Raw genomic sequence first — 21032 nt, forward strand, 5'->3', positions numbered from 1 at the left:
CAAGCTTCTTACTTGTACATATTGCATAGTCGTGGAATCTGGGCTTTTAGTAGATCCATCTCTCAAAGAGTGAACATTGAGATGTCAGAGGTCACTCTGTGAACACCAGAATGCAAACAGGGCAGGTGGGCACGCCCTCTCTTTCGAAGAACCCCAGGCTGCTCTGGGATCAAGTTCACAGGTGGCTACAGGTCCACTCCCAGCTTCCCTCCTCCCTGCAAGGGGTGCCGTCCTTGCCTCCCTCTCTCTTCAGTTCCTGGAAAACCATCATGATGGTGAGGTCATGGGAAACTAGTCGGACTCCACCCCTGCCTCATCCTGCTTACCCCACCCTGTACTCCAGGACCTCCCGCCGAGGGTGTGGAAAGAAATGCTCCGCCCAGATCTCTGCTGCTCTGTGTCTCATCCCTCCTGATATCCACCATAACACTAAACACAGCACTTGGGCATCAGAAGCCCACAAATATTTGTTGAAAAATTAATTAGACGGTACCTAACATGAGAACGTCCATTTGTTTTATTAGTCAACATCCAGGAAGAATATCCACTACAATTAGAAGAGCAAGCACGTTTCCTCTCAAGTGCTGACTCCAAATCATCACAGTCCCCCCAACCTGCAGATGATACTGAAGCTGCATCTGGGATCAGAAGGAAGGAGCATCAGCAGCGGCTACGACCCATCATCACGCTGGGCCTGAGAGAGCGGCTGGTGGTACGGGCGGGGTGCCAGTCAGCGTTCTCTGGAGAAATGGAACCAACAGGAGAGAGAGAAAAAAAGATATACACTCAGATCTAGACATAGATGGAGAGGGAGAAATGCTAAAGAATTGACTCACAGCATTGTGGGGGCTGGCAGGACAGACCAGCAGGACTGGACACTCAGGTAAGAGCTGATGGGCCGGGCACGGTGGCTCATGCCCATAATCCCAGCACTTTGCGAGGCTGAGGTGGGAGGACTGCTTGAGGCCAGGAGTTACAGACCAGCCAGGTCAACATAGCAAGACCTTGTCTCTACAAAAAATTTAAAATTAGCTGGGTGTGGTAGCTTGCACCTATATAATCCTAGCTCCTCAGGAGGCTGAAGCAGGAGGATCACTCGAGCTGAGATCACGCCACTGCACTCCAGCCATGGATGGTGGTGTAAGACCCTGTCTCAAAAAAATGTTAAAAAAAGAACCAATGATGACTGATGTTTCAGCACTGAGTCCAAAATCTGCAGGGCAGCCCAGCAGGCTGGAAACTTAGGCAGGACTTCTATGTTACAGTCTTCAGACAGGATTCCTTCTTTGCTAGGAGCCCTCAGTTTTGGCTCTTAAGGCCTTCAGCTGATTGGGTGAGGCCCACCCATATACTGGAGGGTAATTTCCTTTACTTAAAGTCAACTGAGTGTAAACGTTAATTGTATCTACAAAATATGTTCACAGCCAGGCACGGTGGCTCATGCCTGTAATCCTAGAACTTTGGGAGGCCAAGACGGGAGGATAGCTTGAGCCCAGGAGTTTGAGAACAGCCTGGGCAACACAGTAAAACCCCATTTTTACAAAAAATAAAAACATTTATCAGGCATGGTGGCACATGCCTATGGTCCCAGCTACTCAGGAGACTGAGATGGAAAGATCACTTAAGCCTGGGAAGTTGAGGCTACAGTGAACCATAATCGTGTACTGCACTCCAGCCTGGGTAACAGAGTGAGACCCTGTCTCAAAAAAAAACCAAATATATATATTCACAACATCTGGACTAACATTTGACTGCACAGCTGCACAGCCTAGCCTAGCCTAGCCTGGTCAGGTTGACACCTAACATTAACCATCACAGGTACCATTAATTTTCCATCCCTAGTGTAGGAGTTCCCCCTCATCTAATCTGCTGTACCTCTGAGAAACCCTTGAGACAGTGCTGATGACATCCATCCAACAGGTTCTCAATGACACCACCTCTTCACGGAATAGGGAATTCATAAAGCTGATGCTTGATTGTAGAATTTAGAAGCCTCAAGGACTTTCAGAATTCAATCAGAAAGTTCCTTGAGGCCCAAAGACATGCCAGTGTGTGTGAGTCTATCCCGATTTCCTGGGAAGCCCCCCATTCACAGCCTTCAAAGTCGACAGTTTCCGCCCCTGTAACAGAAAAAGGGGAAGTGGGAGAGAAATGTAAAGAAAAAGGCAAAGTTCATATCCAACGGGCACTAATGGTTTAATGTGCCAAAATGAATTGATTTTCTGTTAAAAGCCAAAAGGCAGCAGTTAGACTAAATACGCCTTCCCTTGCTTATGGCCTGTGTGCATGGTAATGTATGGATGCAATACAAGTTAATTGGTTTTGTTGGGATTCACCAAAGAAAAAATTGCAGAATCCAATTGTTACCACTAATTAGAATTTCTGAGAGCACCGTAGTAAAAACCGATTATCCACTTCCTCGGTCATTTTCTAATCTTCTTGATCAAATTTATGCACTCAGTCTCTCTAGTGAGTCCCCAGTACAGCCTTCTATCAAATCTGTATAATTAGTGCACCCTGCAGATAGTCGCAGATTTTCTGCCCTGGCTAACAGTTGGGAACCAGTGAACGTCTCTGTTTGCTCAGCTTTCTCTCTCCAACCTAGGAGAGCCCCGGTTAAGTCTCACACCCTCCATAAGACTTTGCCCAGTCATGGAGACCACGTGGCCTCACATGGTTTTGGCCCTCAGAGCCCCTCCCCATAGCCTCGTTTGACATTAATATGTTGTGTTGTTTAGCACGTCGTGACGATAACTTCCCTCTGCATCAGAACTGCACATTTTTAGAATAATAGCTGTATCTTCTATCCCATTATTTTGGTCAACAAATGCTCCGAGAATGATGTCCCTTTAGAGGGGCATCTTCCACACTCTAAAAATCATCGTAACAATAGTCATTTGGCAGATACCTGACAAAGTACTTCTCCACATTATTATCCTGTTGGGCAGTCCCAATGCCCCTGTGAGGTCAGTCGATGTCTCTGTCACGCACGTCCGTGTGAAGAGACCACCAAACAGGCTTTGTGTGAGCAACAAGGCTGTTTATTTCACCTGGGTGCAGGCAGGCCGAGTCCAAAAAGAGAGTCAGCGAAGGGAGATGGGGTGGGGCCATTTTATAGGATTTGGGTAGGTCGTGGAAAATTACAGTCAAAGGCGGTTGTTCTCTGGTGGGCAGGGAGGGGGTCACAAGGTGCTCAGTGGGGGAGCTTCTGAGCCAGGAGAAGGAATTTCACAAGGTAATGTCATCAGTTAAGGCAGGAACCAGTCATTTTCACTTCTTTTGTGATTCTTCACTTGCTTCAAGCCATCTGGATGTATTGGATGTATACCTGCAGGCTTTGGCTCAGAGGCCTGACACTCCTGTTGTCTTATATTGATAAGAAAAACAAAAAAAGATAGTGTTGAAGTGTTGGGGTGGTGAAAATTTGGGGGGTGGTATGGAGAGATAATGGGCGATGTTTCTCAGGGCTGCTTTGAGCAGGATTAGGGGCGGTGTGGGAACCTAGAGTGGGAGAGATTAAGCTGAAGGAAGATTTTGTGGTAAGGGGTGATATTGTGGGGTTGTTAGAAGAAACATTTGTCATACAGAATGATTGGTGATGGCTTGGATATGGTTTTGTATGAATTGAGAAACTAAACAGAAGACACAAGATCTGAATAAGAGAAGGAGAAAAACAGGTATTAAAAGACCAAGAACTGGGAGGATCCAGGACATGTAATTACAGAGTGCCCAAGGGGGTTCAGCGTAATTACTTGCTTGGTTGACGAGTTGTTGGGCTCTATCCTTGACAGAGTCCTCCTTTCTAAGTAGGAGGCTGAGCTTGGTGAAGAGTGTTTTTAAAAGACCATTAGTCCATTCTACCTTTCCTGAAGACTGAGGACAGTAAGAGGTATGAAGGTTTTACTGAATATCAAGAGCCTGAGAAACTGCTTGGGTGATTTGACTAATAAAAGCCGGTCTGTTATTGGACTGTATAGAGGTGGGAAGGCCAAACCAAGGAATTATGTCTGACAGAAGGAAGAAATGATCACGGTGGCCTTCTCAGACCCTGTGGGAAAGGCCTCTACCTATCCAGTGAAAGTGTCTACCCAGACCAAGAGGTATTTTAGTTTCCTGACTGGAGGCATGTGAGTAAAGTTAATTTGCCAGTCCTGGGCAGGGGCAAATCCCAAGCTTGATGTGTAGGGAAGGGAGGGGGCCTCAACAATCTCTGAATAGTAGTAGAATAGCAGATGGAACACTGAGAAGTGATTTCCTTGAGGACAGATTTCCATGATGAAAGGAAATGAGAGGTTCTAACAGGCAGGGTAGCAGCGTGTAACCTACATGGAAGAGGTTATGAAATGACGACAGAATAGAATGGGCCTGTGAGGCTGGAAGGAGATATTTTCCTTGGTCCAAGCACCATTTGCCTTGTGTGGGAAGAGATTGATCGGTGGAAGTTTCAGTGGGGGAGTAGGTGGGAGTGACCGATGAGGAGGAGAAAAACTGCTGTAAGGGATAGAAGTTGGAAGCTAGCTGCTTTTTTAGCTACCTTATCAGCATAAGCATTACTCTGAGCAATGGGATCTGATGCCTTTTGATGGCCCTTGCAGTCAATGACTCCAGCTTCCTTTGGAAGTAAAGCGGCCTTGAGGAGAGTTTTTATTAAAGAGGCATTAATGATGGAAGACCCTTGTGTAGTGAGGAAACCTCTTTCTGCCCATATAACAGCATGGTGGTGCAGGATATGGAAGACATATTTAGAGTCAGTATAAATATTGACACATAGTCCCTTTACAAGAGTGAGGGCTCGAGTTAAGGCAATGAGTTTGGCTTGCTGAGAGGTAGTGGAGAGGGGCAGAGCAGTAGCCTCAAGGATAGATGTGGAAGATTATACTATAGCATAACCTGCCTTTGCTGGTGAGTGGTAATTAGGCCTGGTGGAACTGCCATCAATAAACCAAGTGTGATCAGGGTGAGGAACAGAAAAGAAGGAAATATGGGGAAATGGAGCGAATACCGGGTGGATTAGAGAGATACAGTCATGGAGGTCAGGTGTGGTATCAGGAATAATGTGGGAGCCAGGCTAAAACAGTAAGGTCAAGTTGTTTGGACAGAAAGGCTACAGGGTGCAATCCCAGCTCTTGTGTAAGAATTTCGACCACACAGTCCTGCACTTCGGCTCTGTGTAATGAAAAAGGGTTGGGATGAGTTAGGGAGAGCTGGTGTGGGAGCAGCTTCCAGGGCTGTTTTTAAGGAACAGAAAGAGGAGTGGGGAATGGATTTAGGATCTATGGGGTCAGCTAGGTTTTCTTTTGTAAGTTCATATAATGGTTTAGTCAGGATGGTAAAACTAGGTATCCAAAGGCGGAAGTACCTAATCATGCCTAGAAAGGAAAGGACTGGACTTGTTGCTTTGTAGAAGGGGTTGGGGTTTGGGAGATTAGCCAGACATGATCAGCAGGGAGAGCATGTGTGTTTTTATGAAGAATTATGCCAAGATAGGTAACGGAAAAGGAAGAAATTGGGCTTGACTAAAGTAACGGGGGCCGTCCGTGAAGCCTTGCGGCAGTACAGCCCAAGTAATTTGCTGAGCCTGATGGGTGTCGGGGTCAGTCCAAGTGAAAGTGAAGAGAGGCTGGGATGAAAGGTGCAAAGGAATAGTAAAGAAAGTATGTTTGAGATCCAGAACAGAATAATGGGTTGTGGAGGGGTTGTGCAGGGAGGTATTGAGGGTAGGAGAGGATATGGGTTTGGCACCATGGGGTGGATAGACAATTTGGTTGATAAGGCACAGATCCTGAACTAACTTGTAAGACTTGTCTGGTTTTTGGACAGGTAAAATGGGGAATTGTAAGGAGAGTTTATAGGCTTTAAAAGGCCATCCTGTAACAGGCGAGTGATAACGGGCTTTAATCCTTTTAAAGCCTGCTGTGGGATGGGATATTGGCATTGAGTGGGGTAAGGGTGATTAGGTTTTAATGGGATGTAAGGGGTGCATGATCATCACCAAGGAGGGCGTAGAGGTGTCCCATACTTGTGGATTAAGGTGGGAAGATACAAGGGGAGGATGCAAAGGAGGCTTTGAACTGGGGGAAAAGGGCAGCAATGAGGTGTGGCTGTAGCCCAGGAATAGTCAGGGAAGCAGATAATTTAGTTAAAATGCTTCCACCTAATAAGGGAACTGGGCAGGTGGGGATAACTAAAAAGGAGTGCACAAAAGAATACTGTCTAAGTTGGCACCACAGTTGGGGAGTTTTAAGAGGTTTAGAAGCCTGGCCGTCAATACCCACAACAGTTATGGAGGCAAGGGAAACAGGCCCTTGAAAAGAAGGTAATGTGGAGTGGGTAGCCTCCATATTGATTAAGAAGGGGATGGACTTACCCTCCACTGTAAGAGTTACCCAAAGTGTCTGTGATGGTCCAGGAGGCTTCCAAGGTGATCAGGCAGCATCAGTCTTCAGCCGCTAAGCCAAGAAGATCTGTGAAGGAGTCAGTCAGAGAGCCTTGGGCCAGAGTTCCAGGGGCTCTGGGGAGTAGCTGCCAGGCGAGGTGGACAGTCAAATTTCCAGTGGGGTCCCACACAGATGGGACACAGCTTAGGAGGAATCCCAGGCTGCGGGCATTCCTTGGCCCACTGGCCAGATTTCCAGCACTTGAAGCAAAATCCAGCGGGAGGAAGTCCTGAAGGAATCCCTGACCGCTGTGGCTTAGGCATTTTGAAGTTCTCGTGTGTTGGAGATGTGGCTGGGGTTTCTCTTACAGCAGAGGCAAGTAATTGCAACTCTTCTCTATTATTGTACACCTTGAAGGCAAGGTAAATTAAGTCCTGTTGTAGGGTTTGAGGGCCGGAATCTAATTTTTGGAGCTTTATTTAATATTGGGAGCAGATTGGGTAATAAAATGCATATTGAGAATAAGATGGCCTTCTAACCCTTCAGGATCTAGGGCTGTAAAGCATCTCAGGGTTGCTGCCAAATGAGCCATGAACTGAGCTGGGTTTTTATATTTGATGAAAAAGAGCCTAAACACTAACTGATTTGGGAGAGGTCAGATAAAGAAAAAGGAACATTAACCTTGACTATACCTTTAGCTCCAGCCACCTCTTTAAGAGGAAATTGTTGGGCAGGTTGGGGAGGGCTAGTTGCGAAACAAAACTGTAAGACGTAAGCTGGACCGGGTGTGAGGAGGGGAGGTGATAGAAAGATTATAGGGTGGGGGAGCGAAGGCTGAGGAAGAATTGGAGCCTGATTCAGCCTGGTGGAGAGCGACCTGAGGACGAGCAGTCTGGGGAGGAGAGGTAAGGTCAGATGGGCTGGTAGAAAAGGAAGATTGAAAAGATTCAGTGACGCTTGGGGTTGGGACTGAGGGGACAGGCCACTTGGGGTTGGGACTGAGGGGACAGGTGGGAAGGAAAGGAGGAAGATTTGTGACAAGTCACATTGGGAACAGAGACTACAGAGGGACCGATGTATAAAACAATGCCTGGACATCAGGCACCTCAGACCGTTTGCCTATTTTACGACAAGAATTATCTAAATCTCGTAGGATGGAAAAATCGGAAGTGACATTTTCTGGCTATTTGGAACCATTATTGAGTTTGTACTGGGGTCAAGTGGCATTGCAGAAGAAAATAAGGCATTTAGGTTTTAGGTCAGGTATGAGTTGAAGTGGTTTTAGGTTCTTGAGAACACAGGCTAAGGGAGAAGAGGGAGGAATGGAGGGTGGAAGGTTGCCCACAGTGAAGGAGGCAAGCCCGGAGAAAAGAGAGGGTAGAAACACGGAGAGAAGCGGCAGGGGGTGCTTGCCCCCTAGGAAAGTGGTACTTGCCACTAAGGGTGAAGGACCAAGGCAGGTGTCCCCGTGATGATTAAACACCTCTGAAACGTGGGTGAATAATCAAGCAGGCATCCTGCAGTGATTAAACACCAAGGGAAGATTGTCTTCCCAAGTCCGTGACTGGCGCCGGAGTTTTGGGTTCATGGATAAAACGCATCTCCTCTGTCTCTACCAGAAAAAGAAAGGAACTGAAATTAAGAGAAAGGAGAGATTGAAGGATGGTGCCAAGATTGAAAGGAGAAAGAGGTTGAGGGATAGTGAGAGAGGTTGGATAAGAGAGTAAAGAGTCCACTTACCCGATTTAAATTTGGTGAGATGTTCCTTGGGCTGGTTGGTCTGAGGACCTGAGGTCGTAGGTGGATCTTTGTCATGGAGCAAAGAGCAGGAGGACAGGTGATTGATCTCCCAAGGGAGGTCCCCCGATCCGAGTCACAGCAACAAATGTCACACGCATCCGTGTGAAGAGACCACCAACAGGCTTTGTGTGAGCAATAAAGCTTTTTAATCACCTGAGTGCAGGCGGGCTGAGTCCGAAAAGACAGTCAGCAAAGGGATATAGGGGTGGGGCCGTTTTATAGGATTTGGGTAGGTAATGGAAAATTACAGTCAAAAGGGGTTGTCCTCTGGCAGGCAGGGGCAGGGGTCACAAGGTGCTCAGTGGGGGAAGCTTCTGAGCCAGAAGAAGGAATTTCACAAGGTAATGTCATCAGTTAGGGCAGGAACTGGCCATTTTCACTTCTTTTGTGATTCTTCACTTGCTTCAGGCCATCTGGATGTATATGTTCAGGCTTGGGTTCAGAGGCCTGACAGTCTCATTTTGTCAGCAGGAAAATGGAGGGTCCTGCCTCTGGTTACAGAGACTGAGGGGCTCACCCCGGGCTTGACCTCCAGATCTGATGTTCAAAACATACACTCTGCTCTGTCACAGGGAGCAGCGAGGGCTGGGATTCCCTCCAAGCTGCGGGTGCGCGGGCAGGTGCAGGAGCCAGCCTCTAGCCTCCCAAGCCACTGCTTCTACATCGTGGAGAATCAAAAGTAACTAGATGGGGGCCACCACGTGTCCCTGGTGTCAGCCTCCCCCTTCCCCAGCCTCCGCCCTCAGGCATCTTCTGCCTCCTGCTCCCCTGGTTCCTCATTTGTCACTTTACTACTTCAAGGAGCTCACTGTCTCCACTTGACATTTGCATAAGTAACTGTAAAATTTAAAACCTTCATCTATTAAAAACCCAGTCACTCAACAGTAGATAGTAAATTTTATGAGGTGTCAACTGGTGAGTGGGGGAGGGGACAGAGACCAGCATGGAGCGCCCAGCACCCTGCGGGGCATTTCCAGCACCCCTGCCTCTCCTGGCTCACCCCCTGCCCATGCGCACCCGTCTGCCCGACTCCTTCATGCTGGGAAGGGACTCTGCAATGCACAGTGACCTCAGCCTCTCACTGCAAACCTTCCAATGACCCCTGCAGTCAGCCCCAGGGCATACACGGCTCTGTCCCTCACCACCTACCCTGCCAGCCTTCTTCCAGTGTCTTCCCAGTGAGAGGCCCTCAGCCATTAGACCAACATCCCTTCTGGATTTAACAGGGCCAGGCCTTGCGTGAATTATCAGAGCACTTTAGCGTCAAGCCCAAGGGCCTGTGGTGGCTCTCCTCCTTCCTCCACCCTTTAGTCCAGTGTTCCTCAAACTTAACATGCACACAAGTCACCCTGCAGCCTGTACCATGAGGAGCTGGACTCACTAGGACTGGCAGGGCCTGAGAGCCCTCATTTCCAGCAAGTTCCCAGGAGATATCGATGCAACGGCTCCACCCAGCACGCACACGGCAGCAAGGATCCAGTCTCAGAGACCACCGTGCTGGGGGCCAGCGCTTCTTCCCAGATGCGTAACCAAGAGTCTCGGGAAGACTTAGGTCTTTTTCTTTCTTTTCCTCCCCACCCTTTAAGATCCTGTGCTACTGGGACCAGTAGAAGAGCTAAAAGACCAAGTGCAGGTGGGGTGTGGTGGGTCACACCTTTGGGAGGCTGATGCGGGCGGATCACATGAGGTCGGGAGTTCAAGACCATCCTGGCCATCCTGGTGATTCTGGGGTCAACAATGAAATCAAGAAGGAAATTTTTAAATTTTTCAAGATGAATGATAATACTGACAAGTTATAAAAAACCTCTGGGGTAAAGCAAAAGCAGTGCTAAGAGGAAAGTGTATACTACTAAACGCCTACATCAAAAAGACAGAAAGATCACAAACTGATAGCCTAACCACTGTTTCTTTTTTTGTTATTTGTTTTGAGACGGAGTCTCACTCTGTCACCCAGACTGGAGTGCAGTGGCGTGATCTTGGTTCACTGCAACCTTCACCTCCTGGGTTCAAGCAATCTCATGCCTCAGCCTCCCAAGTAGCTGGGAATACAGGTGTGCACCACCATGCCCAGCTAATTTTTTGTATTTTTAGTAGAGACGGGGTTTCACCATGTTGGCCAGGCTGGTATCAAACTCCTCGCCTCAAGTGATCCACCTGCCTTGGCCTCCCAAAGTGCTGGGATTACAGGTGTGAGCCACCATGCCTGGCCCTAACTCACTATTTCAAGTATGTGCTGTGGATGGCAACTGCCTCTTAACTTCCTCAAGCAAATCACTGAGGTGGCAAAGGTCAATGGGAAGACAGTCAAAATAAGTGAATTATTTTATTTACAAATAAAAATTGCCTTCTTACACCAGCACAATATATACATGGAGGAGGGAAAATTAGGCCTCTATAATCAGTATATTTTTTTTTTTTTTGAGACAGGGTCTCACTGTCGCCCAGGCTGGAGTGCAGTGGCGCAATCTTGGCTCACTGCAACCTCTGCCTCCCGGGCTCAAGAGATCCTACCACCTCAGCCTCCCAAGTAGCTGGGACCACAGATGTGCACCACCACACCCAGTTAAGTTTTAAAATTTTGTAGGGATGAGGTCTCACCATGTTGCCCAGGCTGGTCTTAAACTGCTGGCCTCAGGTGATCCTCCTGCCTCAGTCTCCCCAAGTGCTGGGATTACAGGCACGAGCGACCGCACCTGGCCTACACCCAGTATTTTTAACCAACCTCCTCTACCTCAGAAAGCTTGTTTGTAGATAATTAGATTCATGAAATGGGAATATTTTCTTACTTGCTTGACAGCAATCATTACTCACCCTGAAGGAGAAGTTAGAGAGGTACTGCAACAAGAGCAGTTTAAATTATTTCTTTTTGGTTTTTCACTGCTTTAATCCTTGGATATGTCTCATATTTCAATCTAATAGTAAAATGGAGCCTTTGTCTTCAGTTGGCCTGGGTTGTTTCTGCTCCTGGTTCTTAGTCACTGGATAGCATTTTGATTTCTAAACTTATTTTAAAATTTGATCCTACAAAGAATACAATTTAACTAAATTTGGAACTAGAGTTTACATCTCCATGTATCTCATGACAAAGGGGACAGGTGGGCCCCGGTATTTCCTTCCACACAATCGTTTTTCTTTTTCCTTCAGTTCTTCTGTCTCTTTCTGTATTATTCTGACTATCCTTTGGTTCAGCCTCTTTTGTGCCTCTGCTGCTTCCTGGGAGGAACTCAATCTGCTTTTAACTGTGTTGAAGACAGTGTGCAGGTCTTTTAAATAAACACAGGAAATAAAGTATCATAAAGTAGAACCAGAGTACTGGCAAGGAAGGTGGAGAAAGAGCTGAGGTCAGAGGCAAATTAAAGAGAACTGGAATTTCAGTTTATTTCTACAAGACGCAGCACCATGGGCAACCCACCAAGAGGGCATCATCTACCTAAAAGGGCACCATCCACCCAAGAGAGCACCATCCACCTAAGAGGACGCCATGTACCCAAGAGGGCGCCATCCACCCAAAAGGGCACCATCTACCCAAGAGGACACCATTTACCCAAGAAGGTACCATCCACCCAAAAGGACACCATCCACCCAAGAGGGCACCATCCACTCAAGAGGGCACTATCTACCTAAGAGGGCACCATCTACCCAAGAGGACGCCATCTACCCAAGAGGGCTCCATCGACCCAAGAGGACACTGTCCACCCAAGAGAACACCATCCACCCAAGAGGGCACCGTCCACCCAAGAGAACACCGTCCACCCAAGAGGGCACCGCCCACCCAATAGAACACCATCCACCCAAGAGAACACCATCCACCCAAGAGGACACCATCCACCCAAGAGGGCACCATCTACTCAAGAGGACACCATCTACCCAAGAGGATAACCATTTACTCCACAGAACAGCATCTACCCAGGAGGGCAGGTGGAGGGAGCATCTTCCTGACACATTCATAACCACAGGTTGACAACAAGAGTGCCTGTTACAACCAAATACTTTTAATAAGCATAGAAATATAATGAGATGGAAATTTACACTCAACAGAATTCCAGGGAGTTCCTCCTCACTAGAGAAAAAAACTATGTGGGCATGTGACTGCCCTTCCCAGGGGTTGTGGGCTACAGTAGGGAGGCCCGCGTGTCTGCAGTGGAATGCAGGTAGGTGTACAATGATGTGCAGATGTGGGAGAGGACAGTGAGGGCAGTGGGTGGGAATGAGGGTAAGTACAGGAGGCAGAAAGAGGAAAGACTTGGGAGCCATACTGTGGAAGTTGCTTCATGTAGCAAGCTCAACTCCCAGCCCCGGCACATGCCTGTGGTTCTCGTACAAACTGTATAGGAAGGCCAAGATCACCCAGATGCTTTGCAGCTACCATTCCACATGTGACCAGGGCCCTCCAGGCAGAAGTCAGTGTGGGAGGTGGCAGCCCACACAGGGAAATTAGATCTCGTGGCAGCAATAGGTGGACACCTGGAGCTCTCCTCCAGCAGCTCTGGAAGGGGTTTTCCCGTCCCAGCTCTGGCATTGGGAAGTGGGGAGCCCAGTGGGGGATGAGGTGGGGTTTCTGCATTTCTGGGTGGACATATCTCCTGCCTGGTTTGCCCGTGGCTCAGTGGCATATATGCCATCTCCCTGCCCTCCCAGGTTTGCTGAAGCTCCTAACACTCTCTTCCTTCAAAAGCTAACTTGGACAGCACTATTTATAACAGCAAAGCCATGGAACCAACCCAAATGCCCATCAATCATAGACTGGATAAAGGAAATGTGGCACATACACACCATGGAATACTATGCAGCCAGAAAAAATAAACAGTTTATGTCCTGATTGCATATTTAGAAAACCCCACCATCTCAGCACGAAATCTCTCTAAGTTGATAAGCAACTTCAGCAAAGTCTCAGGATACAAAATCGATGTGCAAAAATCGCAAGCATTCCTAAACACCAATAACAGACACACAGAGAGCCAAATCATCAGTGAACTCCCATTCACAACTGCTACAAAGAGAATAAAATACCTAGGAATCCAACTTACAAGGGATGTGAAGGACCTCTTCAAGGAGAACTACAAACCACTGCTCGACGAAATAAAAGAGGACACGAACAAATGGAAGAACATTCCATGCTCATGGATAGGAAGAATCAACACCATGAAAATGGCCATACTGCCCAAAGTAAATTTATAGATTCAATGTTATCCCTATCAAGCTACCACTGACTTTCTTCACAGAATTGGAAAAAACTACTTTAAAGTTCATATGGAACCAAAAAAGAGCCTGTATAGCCAAGACAATCCTAAGCAAAAAGAACAAAGCTGGAGGCATCATGCTACCTGACTTCAAACTATACTGCAAGGATACAGTAATCAAAACAGCATGGTACTGGTACCAAAACAGATATATAGACCGATGGAACAGAACAGAGGCCTCACAAATAACACGACACATCTACAACCATCTGATCTTTGACAAACCCGACAAAAACAAGAAATGGGGAAAGGATTCCCTATTTAATAAATGGTGCTAAGAAAACTGGCTAGCCATATGTAGAAAGCTGAAACTGGATCCCTACCTTACACCTTATACAAAAATTAACTCAAGATGGATTAAGACTTAAATGTAAGACCTAACACCATAAAAACCCTAGAAGAAAACCTAGGCAATACCATTCAGGACACAGGCATGGGCAAGGACTTCATGACTAAAACACCAAAAGCAATGGCAACAAAAGCCAAAATAGGCAAGTGGGATCTAATTAAACTAAAGAGCTTCTGCACAGCAAAAGAAACTCATCAGAGTGAACAGGTAACCAACAGAATGGGAGAAAATCTTTGCAATCTACCCATCTGACAAAGGGCTAATATCCACAATCTACAAAGAACTTAAACAAACTTACAAGAAAAAAACAAATCACCCCATCAAAAAGTGGGCAAAGGATATGAGCAGACATTTCTCAAAAGAAGACATTTATGCAGCCAACAGACATAGGAAAAAATGCTCATCATCACTGGTCATTAGAGAAATGCAAATCAAAACCACAATGAGATACCATCTCACACCAGTTAGAATGGTGATCATTAAAAAAAGTCAAGAAACAACAGATGCTAGAGAGGATGTGGAGAAATAGGAACGCTTTTACACTGTCGGTGGGAGTGTAAATTAGTCCAACCATTGTGGAAGACAGTGTGGCAATTCTTCAAGGATCTAGAACTAGAAATACCATTTGACCCCACGATCCCATTACTGGGTATATACCCAAAGGATTATAAATCATATTACTATAAAGACACATACACATGTATGTTTATTGCAGCACTATTCACAATAGCAAAGACTTGGAAACCAAAATGTCCATCAATGATAGACTGGATTAAGAAAATGTGGCACATATACACCATGGAATACTATGCAGCCATAAAAAATGATGAGTTCATGTCCTTTGCAGGGACATGGATGAAGCTGAAAACCATCATTCTAAGCAAACTATCGCAAGGACAGAAAACCAAACACCGCATGTTCTCACTCATAGGTGGGAATTGAACAATGAAAACACATGGACACAGGGCGGGCAACATCACACACTAGGACCTGTTGGGGTGTGGGGAGCCAGGGGAGGGATAGCAGTAGGAGAAATACCTAATGTAAATGACAAGTTGATGGGTGCAGCAAACCAACATGGCACATGTATACCTATGTAACAAACCTGCACGTTGTGCACATGTACCCTAGAACCTGAAGTATAATTAAATAAATAAATAAAGAGATCTTGTCCTTTGCAGGGACACAGATGAAGCTGGAAGCCATCAACCTCAGAAAATTAACACAGGAACAGAAAACCAAACACCGCATGTTCTCACTCGTAAGTGGAAATTGAACAATGAGAACACATGGACACAGGGAGGGGAACATCACACACTGGGGCCTGTCAGGGGGTATAGGATGAGAGCATTCAGACAAATACCTAATGCATGTGGGGCTTAAAAACTAGATGATGGATTGACAGGTACAGTAAACCACCATGGCACATATGTACCTACGTAACAAACCTGCACGTTCTGCATATGTATCCTGGAACTTAAAGTAAAATCTAAAACATTTAAAAAGCTATCTTGGCTTCCATAGTCTGTAACTAAAACCCTGAGACGGTGGGAAAGTGGAATACTTAAAATGCTGTATTTTATATGCAAACTCCTGCCCTGTTCCTTCAGGAATTCTAAACTAAATCTTTGTATTCAAGCTTTCTTCAGTTGGATCTTATTTAAGTTTGAAAAATCAAGAACAGAAGCCTCAATGCAAGTATTTCTTAAAATCCCTTTTCTACCTAATTCTTCAGCGAACATACTGTGTTTTCAATACATTCTATCTGTAGACAAGCAACACGCTTTGCAAATGGAAAGTGAGAAAAACACATTGTGAAGGATAACCTCAGTCTTTGCCAAAGCACTGTGACAAAACTCGAATAGAAGACTCTTGGAGAAAATGATACAACCTATAGCAGTAAAAAGTAGATGAATGTCGTGTGAACTTATCAAGAGTTTATAAAAATCCTTGCCTAAGATCTGTGGACACACTGGTTCTTGAAATTCTGTCTTCACCTGAGTGACCCTCCAGTTTCCAATATGACCAACGTACAGAGAATGGTTTCTTCTTTCCCTTATTGAGGCCAGATCCTGAAGCTGGGCAGCTCAGAAGTTACTCCTGATCCCCATCCCAAGCAGACCTTTGCAGGACAGAAGGATACCATCTTTCCAGGAACCTGTCTTGCTAAGTAAGCTGTGCTCTCAGAGCATCCCAGGAGTAGACATCTGTTACGTACCACAGCAGACCCAAATGGCCTCACGTGTACCTTCCTGAGGCCACCGCTGCAGCGACCAGCTTCCTACAGGTGCACCTGGCAGACATCGCCCCCAGCCCGCCCCATGCACCATCACTGCCACCCTAGCCTCCCTGTTATGTGCAGGAGAGTACATCACAGGGACCTGCTGGGCAAGTTCCGGGCATGAGTGAGATGCGACATGGGGCAAACTTTGAGCAGGAGGGGGGCAGGAGAAGTGGGTAACACTCCCTCCTCTCTCCCCAGCAAAGGGGTGACTCTGAGACACAGTCCACATGGCTTCCAGGCGCTCACAGCACAGACCCACACAGGTCACAGCATATACAGATAGATAGGCAGGTCAGAGCAGGCATCCTGCACGGCCACACAACCATCCCCCTGCGCGGCCACGCGACCAACCCTCCTGCCCGGCCACCTGGACGCCCCTCCTGCAGTGGCGGCCTCGGGAAGGTACAGGTGAGGCCGCCGGATGGCCCCTCCTGCCCAGCCACCAGACCACCCCTCCTGCCTGGCCGCCGGACCGCCCCTCCTGCATGGCCTGTCAGCACTGCCCTCCTCCCCGCCCACTCCATCCCCTGTGACCACATCCACAGCAAAGCACTGCACTTCAGTCATCACCTCACGTGCTGTGTTCTGGGGAACTTGGGCTGAGATCATCTGGCCCCCAGAGCCACTGCTGAGGACAGCAGGTAACACGACCCCACACATACAAAAGTCACGGCTGCCACAGGTTGCCCAGGAGTCTGTCATTGTGGGATCCAGCTCTAGAAGTAGAATCTGGGCCAAAGACAGTCTTCAGAATTCATGAATTCCCAAGAATCTGAGCTAAGTTTCACAGTAGTGAGCGCTGGAGTGAAGAAGTCCTGCCATGTTAGGCCCCGCTGTGTCCATCCCCCTCCTCTTGGTAACAGTACCCTGATGTTCAGGCTCCTCAACGCGCTCATGGGTGTCAGGAAATGGGCTGACCACCACAGCTGCAAGACCGGGACCTGCTGGGCTTGGGCCCTGGCTCTGGGGACTGGTTCCGTGATGGGTCATGAGTGACACAGAGGTGATTTCTGGGGTATCTGGGTAAGAAGCCTGGCTGCACGTTGACACAGTGGAAGGACGGCCTCTCTCCCTGGGGGTCTGGTGTGTGGCTACGAGGCCTAGAGCTGCAGCCGCCATTGTGCTGCCACGAGGGTGTCTATCCTGGGGATCAGTCAATCCCCAGAAAAGCAGAGCCCTGGGACCCTCGGCCAGCCCCGGCTTGGAAGGCTGCCAGGTGCTCTCCCCCTTCGGCCATGCTCAGGATAGAAGTGGCGGCAGCAGCAGGCGACATTCTGGAGCTGGCTCTGTGTCAGGCCTCACAGAGAGGCTCTGTGCCCCGGCTCACAGGGCCCTCTCACCAGGGAGGGAGCAGGTGGCCAGATGCAAGTACATGGAGTGCAGTACCCCCCACAGGGGACCCCGAGTCAGGAAGTGCACTTGCCCAAAGGGTGAGGGCATCGTCTGCGTCCCAATTCAAGAAACCAGCCCTGTTCCGGGGCCATCCGAGAGAACCTCCACTTACAAGGTTGGTGCTGCTTTTCTAGAACCTGGGCCCTTTGCCACTTGAGAGGAGCTGCATATTAAGTTGGAGAAATCAGGGTGCGACCTGGAAGGAGAGGAAGGGTCTGGACAAACACGGGTGTCCTCGGATCTCAGGAGCACAAGGCGTGAGCACTGAGACTCGCCGTAGGATGACAGAGCCTGGCTCTCCCCAGAGGCTGGCGGTGCTGGCTTTCCTCCCTCCTCCTGCAGAGACCCCCTGCTCCGGATCCTCCTGCAGAGACCCTCCCACATCCATGCTCCCCTTGCCTGGGCCTTTTCTTCAAACCACAGCTTTCTATTCATTCCTTTCTCCATCAGACACTCGCTGAGCACTTCCACGCCGGGCCTTGTACTGGAGCTGCAGAAAGGAAGCCGTTCTCTAGCAGGACTGATAGGTAAGTGGGGGCCCCTAGGATCACCTCACTTCTGACCCCAACTGTGTAGCCTGGGGGTCCCAAGACCACCTCACTTCTGACCCAAACTGTGGACCTTGGGGGTTCCAAGACCACCTCATTTATGAAACTAACTGTGGAGCTTGGGGGTCCTCAGAACCACCTCACTTCTGACCCCAACTTCGGAGCTTGGGGGTCCCCAAGACCACCTCACTTCTGACCCTGGCTGCCTTCCATGTCCAGCCCTGGGAGGTCAAGTCAATAGAGTGTGGCCCAAGGTCTCCACTATAAACACCGTTGTCAGCATGCACTATCTAGGGGGGCCTGAGGGGCTCAGGTAACAAAAACGCTCCCATCAGACAGGACACCCCAGGGGCCTGGACACCAACCTCCCAGGGACCAAAGGTCAAGGGCCAAAGCCAGGCACTCTGCTGGCAGGGTTAACTGTCTAGCGTATGGTCCATGAGCAGTGACCATGGTGCAGTGTGCCAGACAGTTAGAGGTGAGTGCAAGAGAACGCCTCACCCCTGAACCCGAGGACCCCCGAACAGTGCAGCAGGAGAAGCAAAAGGCCCTTCCAAGCAGACCCGCTGTGCTCTAAGTCATGACTCAAGTGTGAAAGCCTAATGGATGACTTAAAAAATTAGACCATATTTTTCCGCACATCATTGCGTCTGTGCTCTGCTTTACAGGGAGACGCAGGAATCGATAACTACCACGGCCCAGCACGCTGTGGCTTCTTTATCCCAAGCCCTTTGTCTCAACCACTTCTCCCAGAGGAACATGGTGCTCTCAATAACAGGCATCAGTCAGAACGCCCCAGAGGTGCTGAGGGGCTTCACACAGGTCTTCGCTCTCGGGAGGGATCCAATTTCGTAGGTGGTGACAGTCGGGGTGGGGCTGCGCCAGGCCGGGTCCTCTCCCCTGCGTGCTTCTCTGCACCCCGGGATGGCATCGCATTTTGAACAATATGTGCTTCTGGGAGACTGTGGCTTATCTGGCACCAGCCAGGGCTTCACGGGTGTCCAACCGATGGAGTCACACGCAGACCCGACACTCATGCTGAACACCTGCTCTGCCATCTTGAAATTCTGAATCATTTATAACAAGAGGCCCCGCATGTTCCTTGTGCACCAGGCCTGCCGATGAAGTGCCCACCCTGAGACCCGTCAACAAGAAGCTGCTGGGAGGCCTTGCCGTGGGGTGCATGGTGCTGACTGCACAGAGAAGGCCTCAGAACAAGGCCCTGCCTGCGAGGGGCAGCACCAAGGGGTGGATGGGCACCACTGCGAGTCCATGCACCAGAAGGCACAGGCAAGTGCCAGGGCATGTTGGGCAGATCTGGGGAGCAGCATGGCCTGTACTGAGTCTTCCATACCTGCAAGGTGCTGAGGGGCTGAGAGGAGTGGACTGGACCCGCCCTGGGGACGGGTGGAAAAGGAAGTGCTCCCTAGAAGCAAGACGCCCAAATCCCTTAGGACAGGAAATGCCTGTGTTCCTCTGCCCCCGCTCTGCATGCGGCCCTGCAGACTAGGGTTCCGCTCATGTTCTGAGGTGCTAATAACAAAAAGGCCATCAGGCTCTGGGACCTGCGCCAAGCCCTTTCCATGTGTCTCCCCTGCTAATCCCTCCAACCACAAGAAGTGCACATCCCTACTCTCCTTAGAGTGAGGACAGAGTTAGAGTTACAGTGATTGGCTCACTTGCCCAGAATTGGCCGGACAACACTCGAGTCAACCCCAGGAGTACTGAGGGTACCCATCGGTTCGCAGGAAACAGGGAGACTCGTGTGCCTGATATTAACGACGTGGATTTAAAGTCTTGCTGTGGCTTGAAGTGCATCCCCCTTAAGAACTCATGTGCTGAGGTCCTAACTCCCAGGACCTCAGAATGTGACCTTATTTGGAAGTAGGATCATTGCAAAGGAAAGTAACTGAGACAAGGTCACACTGGAGTAGGGTGGGCCCTGATCCCATATGACTGTGTCCTTGTAACAAGAGAAATCTGGACACAGAAGCAGACAGGCACACGGGGAGAACGCCACATGCAGAGAGAGCAGGCGACGCTGCCACAGGCCGGGGGACCACCGGAAGCCAGGAGGGGCCCGAGACTGAGCCTCCCCCAGCGCCCTGAGTGGGAGCCCAGCCCTGCCCACATCTTAACCTTAGACTTCTCACCTCCAGGCTGTGACAAAATAAGTTTCTGTTGTTTAAACCGCCTAGTTTGTATACTTTGTTACAATAGCCCCAGGAAACTAATACGGGTCTCCTCAACTATATTCAAATTTTTGGTATCATCATATTTTCCAGGAGGGTCATGGGCATGGAGCTCCTCATACCCACTTTAAAAAGCCATCTCAGGCCAGGCTGGTGGCTCACGCTGCAATCCCAGCACTTTGGGAGGCAGAGGTGGGTGCATCACTTGAGGTCAGGAGTTTGAGACCCCGTCTCTACCAAAAATACAAAAATTAGCCAGGCATGACGACTGCGCCTATAATCCCAGCACTTTGAGAGGCCGAGGCAGGTGCATCACTTGAGGTCAGGAGTTCAAGACCAGCCTGGCCAACATGGTGAAACCCCATCTCTACTTAAAAATACAAAAATTAGCTGGGTGTGATGGCCGCGCCTGTAATCCCAGCTACTCAGGAGGCTGAGGCAGGAGGATCGCTGGAACCTGGCAGGCAGAGGTTGCAGTGAGCCGAGATCACGCCATTGCACTCCAGCCTGGGCAACAGAGTGAGACTCTATCTCAAATTAATTAATTAATTAATTAAAATAAAAGCCACCTCAGGCCCATGGCAATGGAATGATTCGTCCAGACCAGACAGCACGTCAAGGGCAGGGGCAGGATTAGAACACAGGCCTCTGCCTTAATTTGAGGCTTTTTTCACAAACCCACAAGGCCACAATCAGGAACCTAAATTCTGTTAAAGAAAATTGTGTGATGCGGTAGAAAGGCACTGAAGGTTTGATTTCAGTAAAGTGACAGCAGTATCACAGCACAGATTCAGGATTGAGGCCTTCAACTTTTGTATTTTGAGTCACAGAAAAATGTAGAATGGACCGG

The 21032-nt window shown here is 48.7% G+C and overlaps 1 long non-coding RNA gene across 1 annotated transcript; it reads right to left on the minus strand.

The window, feature by feature from the left end:
- Positions 1-494: 494 nt before the first annotated feature.
- On the minus strand, positions 495-20398 carry LOC103883356. The gene is made up of 3 exons (XR_645559.4): positions 16621-20398; positions 1876-2120; positions 495-740 (listed from the first exon to the last, which is right to left on the minus strand). It is a non-coding gene; the product is annotated as an uncharacterized LOC103883356 (long non-coding RNA).
- Positions 20399-21032: the final 634 nt, after the last annotated feature.

This window comes from Papio anubis, chromosome 4, assembly GCF_008728515.1.
Source record: "Papio anubis isolate 15944 chromosome 4, Panubis1.0, whole genome shotgun sequence".
NCBI lineage: Eukaryota > Metazoa > Chordata > Mammalia > Primates > Cercopithecidae > Papio > Papio anubis.